We start from the raw sequence: 8,290 nt of genomic DNA, 5'->3' as shown, positions 1-8,290 counted from the left end.
ACACCTCATTCCAAAAACCATACCACACCTCATTCCACACGTCATTCCACACATCATTGCACACATCATTACAAACATCATTCCACACATCATTCCACAAAACATTCCACACCTCATTTAAGCACTTCTTTCCTCACCTCATTCCACAAGTCATTCCACACATCATTCCACACATCATTCCGCACATCATTCCACACATCATTCCACACATCATTCTACTCATTATACCAAACATCATTCCAAACCTCATTCCACATATAATTCCACGCATCATTCCACACATCATTCCACACGTCATTCCACAGATCATCCACACATCATTCCACACATCATTCCACACAAGATACCACACATCATTCTACACATCATTCCACACATCATACCACACAACATTCCACACATCATTCCACACCTCCTTCCACATATTATTCCACGCATCATTCCCCACATCATTCCAGACATAATTCCACATTTCATTCCACACATAATTCCAGACCTCATTCGACACATAATCAAACACATCATTCCACATATCATTCCACACAGCATTCAATACATCATTCCACACCTCATTCCACACAGCATTCCAGACATCATTGCCCACATCATTCCACACCTCATTCCCACATCATTCCTAACAACATTCCACACGTCATGCCACACAATATTCAGCACATGATTCCACACATCATTCTACACATTATTCCACACATCATTCCACACCTCATTTCACATATCATTCCACACATCAATCCAAACCTCATTCCAAACATCATTCCACAAGTCATTCCACACATCATTCCACACATTATTCTACACATCATTTGACACATCATTCCACAACTCATTCCACACGTCATTACACACATCATTCCACACATCTTTACACACATCATTCCACACATTATTCCACACCATATTCCATACCTCATTCCACACATAATTCCATACATCATTACATATATCATTCCACACATCATTCCACACATCATTCCAGATATCATTCGACACATCATTCCACACAACATTCCACACATCATTCCTTACATCATTCCACAACATTTCACACATCATTCCACACAGCATTCCACACATCAGTCCATATCTCATTCCCAACTCATTCCACACATCATTCCACACATCATTCCATACATCATTCCACACTGCATTCCACACATCATTTATCACCGCATTCCACACATAAATTCACACATCAGTCAATACCTCATTTCACACCACATTCCACACTTCATTCCACACATCATTCCACACATCATTCCACATCTCATTCCACTCATCATTCCACACGTCATTCAATACATAATTCCACAAATCATTGCACACATCATTCCACTCATCATTCCACACATAATTCCACACAGCATTCCACACATCATTGCACACTTCATTCCACACCTCATTCCACACCTCATTCCACACATCATTCCACACAACTTTCCAAATATCATCCACTCCTCATTCCACATATCATTCACGCATCATTCCACATCTCATTCCACACATCATTCCACACCTCATTCCACACCTTATTCCACAATCATTCCACACTTCATTCCACACATCATTCCACACAGCATTAGACACATCATACCCCACATCAATTCACACCTCATTCCAACCTCATTCCACATCTCACTCCACACTTCTTTCCACACAGCCATTGCACACATCATTCCAATCATTATTTCAGGCGTCCTTCCATACATCATTCCACACATCATTCCACACATCATTCCAAACGTCATTCCACACATCATTCCACACAGCATTACACACATCATTCCACACATTATTCTACACATCATTTGACACATCATTCCACAACTCATTCCACACATCATTCCACACATCATTCCACACATCTTTACACACATCATTCCACACATTATTCCACACCATATTCCATACCGCATTCCACACATAATTCCACACATCAGTCAATACCTCATTCCACACATCATTCCACACATCATTCCACACCTCATTCCACATATCATTCCACACATCATTCCACACATCATTCCACACCTCATTCCACATACCATTCCACACATCATTCCACACATCATTCCCCACATCATTCCACACATCATTCCACACATCATTCCAAACATCATTCCTCACCTCATTCTGCTCCTCATTCCTCAAATCGTTCAATACATCATTCCACATACCATTCGACACATCATTCCACACATCATTCCCCACATCATTCCACACATCATTCCACACATCATTCCAAACATCATTCCTCACCTCAATCTGCTCCTCATTCCTCACATCGTTCAATACATCATTCCACATATCATTACACACATCATTCCACACCTTATTCCACACCTCATTCCACACCTCATTCCACGCATCATTTCACACATCATCCCACACATCATTCCACACATCATACCACACAACATTCCACACATCCTTCCATACCTCATTCCACATATCATTCCACGCATCATTCCACACATCATTCCAGACATCATTCCACATATCATTCCACACATCATTCCACACATCATTCCACACAAGATACCACACCTCATTCCACACATCATTCCACACCTCATTCCACACATCATTCCACACATCATTCCACACCTCATTCCACAACTGATTCCCACATCATTCCTAACAACATTCCACACGTCATTCGTCATATGATTCCACACATCATCCCACACATCATTCGACACAACATTACACACCACATTCCACACATCATTCCACACATCATTCCAAACAACATTCAACACATGATTCCACACATCATTCTACACATCATTCCACACATCATTCCACACCTCATTTCACACATCATTCCACACATCAATCCAAACCTCATTCCACACATCATTCCACAACTCATTCCACACACCATTCCAAACATTATTCTACACATCATTTGACACATCATTCCACAACTCATTCCACAAGTCATTCCACACATCATTCCATACATCTTTACACACATCATTCCACACATTATTCCACACAATATTCCATACCTCATTCCACACATAATTCCACACAGCATTCCACACCTCATACAATATATCATTCCACACCTCATTCCACAACCCATTCCACATATCGTTCCACACATCATTCCATACATCAATCCACACATCATTCTACCCTTCATTCCACACCTCATTCCACATAACATTCCACACATCACTCCATATATCATTCGACACATCATTCCACACATCATTCCACACATCATTCCAGATATTTTTAGACACATCATTACACACATAATTCCACACATCATTCCACACATCATTCCATAACATTTCACACATCATTCCACACATCATTCCACACATCAGTCCATATCTCATTCCCACCTCATTCCACACACCATTCCACACCTCATTCCACACATCATTCCACACATCATTCCACACCTCATTCCACATATCATTCCACACATCATTCCAAACTTCATTCCACACGTCATTTATCACCTCATTCCACACATAATTCCACACATCAGTCAATACCTCATTTCACACCACATTCCACACGTCATTCCACACATCATTCCACACGTCATTCCACACATCATTCCTCACCTCATTCCACTCATCATTCCTCACCTCATTCCACTCATCATTCCACACATCATTCAATACATCATTCCACAAATCATTCTACACGTCATTCCACTCATCATTCCACACATCAATTCACACCTCATTCCATACCTCATTCCACATCTCACTCCACACTTCATTCCACACAGCCATTGCACACATCATTCCAATCATAATTCCACACATCATTCCACACATCATTCCACACATCATTCCACATATCATTCCACACACTATTCCAAACACAATTCCACACCTCATTCCACATAACATTCCACGCATCATTCCACACATCATTCCACACATAATTCCACATATCATTCCACACACCATTCCGCACATCTTTCCACACTTCATTCCAAATATCGTCCACTCCTCATTCCACATATCATTCCAAGCATCATTCCACATCCCTTTCTCACATCATTCGAAACATGATTCCACACATCATTCCACACCTCATTCCACACTTCATTCCACACAGCATTTCAAACATATTTCCACACATTATTCCACACCTCTTTCCAAACCTCATTCCACAAATCATTCCACGTATCATTCCACACATCATTCCACACATGATTCCAAAAATCATTCCACACCTCATTCCACACATCATTCCACACATCTATCCCCACACCATTCCACACCTCATTCCACACATCATTTCACGCATCATTCCACACCTCATTCCAAACCTCATTCCACACATCTTTCCACACTTCATTCCACACTTCATACCACACATCATTCCACACATTATTCCACACCTCATTCCACACATTATTCCACACGTAATTTCACACGTACTTCCATACATCATTCCACATATCATTCCACACATCATTCCACACATCATTCCACACATCATTCCACACACCATTATACACATCATTCCACAATTCAATTCACAACTCATTCCACACCTCATAGCTCATCTCATTCAACACAACATTCCACAGAGCATTGCACACATCATTCCTAACATCATTCTACACATCATTCCACAAATCAATCCACAACTGATTTAAACACCTCATTCCACACATCATTCCACGCATCCTTCCACACCGCATTCCACACCTCATTCCACACATCATTCCACACATCATTCCACACATCATTCCACACATCATTCCATACATGATTCCACACATTATTCCAAACATCATTCCACACCTCATTCCACACATTATTCGACACATCATTCCTCACGTCATTCCACACTTCATTCCACACATCATTCCTCATCTCATTTCAATCATCATTCAAACCATCATTCAATACATAATTCCACATATCATTCCACACATCATTCCACACATCATTCCACACTTCATTCCACACATCATTCCTCACCTCATTCCACTCATCATTCCACACATCATTCAATACATCATTCCACATATCTTTCCACACATCATTCCACACATCATTCCACACATAATTCCACACAGCATTCCACACATCATTGCACACATCATTCCGCAGCTCATTCCACACCTCATTCCACACATCATTTCACACAGCATTCCTACAGCATTCCACACATTCCAAATATCATCCACTCCTCATTTCACATATCATCCACGCATCATTCCTCATCTCATTCCACACATCATTCCACACATAATTCCACACGTCCTTCCATACATCATTCCAAACATCATTCCACACATCATTCCACACATCATTCCGCACATCATTCCACACAGCATGACCCACATCATTCCAAACAACATTCCACACGTTATTCCACAAATCATTCCACACCTCAGTTAAACACTACATTCCACACATCATTCCACGCATCCTTCCACATCGCATTCCACAAATCATTCCACACATCATTCCTAACATCATTCCACACATCATTCCACACATCATTCCATACATCATTCCACACATTATTCCAAACATCATTCAACACCTCATTCCACATATCATTCCACGCATCATTCCACACATCATTCCACACATCATTGCACACCTCATTTCACACATCATTCCACACGTATTTCCACGCGTCCTTCCATACATCATTCCACACATCATTCCACACATCATTCCAAACGTCATTACACACATCATTCCACACAGCATTACACACCTCATTACACACATCATTCCACACCTCATTCCACAACCCATTCCACATATCATTCCACACATCATTCAACACATCATTCTACACATCATTCTAACCTTCATTCCACACATCATTCCACCCTTCATTCCACACATCATTCCACACATCATTCCACACATCAGTCCATACCTCATTGCACACCTCATTCCACACATCATTCCACGTAACATTCCACACAACATTCCACACATCATTCCAGATATCATTCGACACATCATTCCACACATCATTCCACACATCATTCCAGATATCATTCGACACATCATTACACACATCAGTCCACAACATTTCACATATCATTCCATACATCATTCAACACATCAGTCCATACCTCATTCCACACCTCATTACACACAGCATTCCACATCTCATTCCACATAACATTCCACACATCATTCCACACAGCATTCCACACATCATTCCCCACGTAATTCCAGACGTCCTTCCAATCAACATTCCACACATCATTCCACACATCATTCCACACATCATTCCGCACATCATTCCACACAGCATTACACACATCATTCCACACATCAATTCACATCTCATTCCACACCTCATTCCACATCTCATTCCACGCATCATTCCACACATCATTGCACACATCAATCCAAACATCATTCCACACATCATTCCGCAAATCATTCCACAACTCATTTAAACACCTTATTCCACACATCATTCCACGCATCCTTACACACCGCATTCCACACATTATTCCGCACATCATTCTATACATCATTCCACACATTATTCCAAACAGCATTCCATACCTCATTCCACATATCATGCCACGCATCATTCCACACAGCATTCCACACATAATTCCACATATCATTCCACACATCATTCCACACATCATTCCAAACTTCATTCCACACATCATTCCTCACCTCATTCCACTCATCATTCCACACAGCATTCAATATATCATTCCACATATCATTCCACACAGCATTCCACACATCATTGCCCACATCATTCCACACCTCATTCCACACCTCATTCCACACATCATTCCACACAACATTCCAAATATCATCCACTCCTCATTCCACGTTTCATTCCACGCATCATTCCACATCTCATTACACACATCATTCCACACATCAATCCACACATCATTGCACACGTCATTCCACACATCATTCCACACATCTTTCCACACCTCATTCTACACATCATTCCACACATCATTCCACACATAATTCCACACATCAATTCACACAATATTTCACACATCAATTCACACCTCATTCCAAAAATCATACCACACCTCATTCCACACATCATTCCACACATCATTGCACACATCATTCCAAACATCATTCCACACATCATTCCACAAAACATTCCACACCTCATTTAAACACCTCTTTCCTCACCTCATTCCACAACTCATTCCACACATCATTCCACACATCATTCAGCACATCATTCCACATATCATTCCACACATCATTCCACACATTATTCCAAATATCATTCCAAACATCATTCCACATATAATTCCACGCATCATTCCACACATTATTCCACACATCATTCCACAGATCATTCCACACATCATTCCACACATCATTCCACACAAGATACCACACATCATTCTACACATCATTCCACACATCATGCCACACAACATTCCACACATCATTCCACACCTCATTCCACATATTATTCCACGCATCATTCCACACATCATTCCAGACATCATTCCTCATATCATTCCACACAGCATTCAATACATCATTCCAAACCTCATTCCACAAGCATTCCACACATCATTGCCCACATCATTCCACACCTCATTCCCACATCATTCCTCACAACATTCCACACGTCATTCCGCACAACATTCAACACATGATTCGACACATCATTCTACACATTATTCCACACATAATTCCACACCTCATTTCACACATCATTCGACACATCAATCCAAACCTCATTCCATACATCATTCCACAACTCATTCCACAAATCATTCCACACATTATTCTACACATCATTTGACACATCATTCCACAACTCATTCCACACATCATTACACACATCATTCCACACCTCATTCCACATATCATTCCACACATTATTCCACACCATATTCCACACATCATTCCACACATCATATCATACCTCATTCCATACATCATTCCACACTTCATTCCACACATCATTTATCACCGCATTCCACACATAATTTCACACATCTGTCAATACCTCATTTCACACCACATTCCACACTTCATTCCACACATCATTCCACACATCATTCCACACCTCATTCCACACATCATTCCACACCTCATTCCACACCTTATTCCACAATCATTCCACACTTCATTCCACACATCATTCCACACAGCATTAGACACATCATACCCCACATCAATTCACACCTCATTCCAACCTCATTCCACATCTCACTCCACACTTCTTTCCACACAGCCATTGCACACATCATTCCAATCATTATTTCAGGCGTCCTTCCATACATCATTCCACACAT

Source organism: Pristiophorus japonicus, unplaced genomic scaffold (assembly GCF_044704955.1).
Source record: "Pristiophorus japonicus isolate sPriJap1 unplaced genomic scaffold, sPriJap1.hap1 HAP1_SCAFFOLD_66, whole genome shotgun sequence".
NCBI lineage: Eukaryota > Metazoa > Chordata > Chondrichthyes > Pristiophoridae > Pristiophorus > Pristiophorus japonicus.
Note: the sequence above shows the minus strand (reverse complement) of the source record.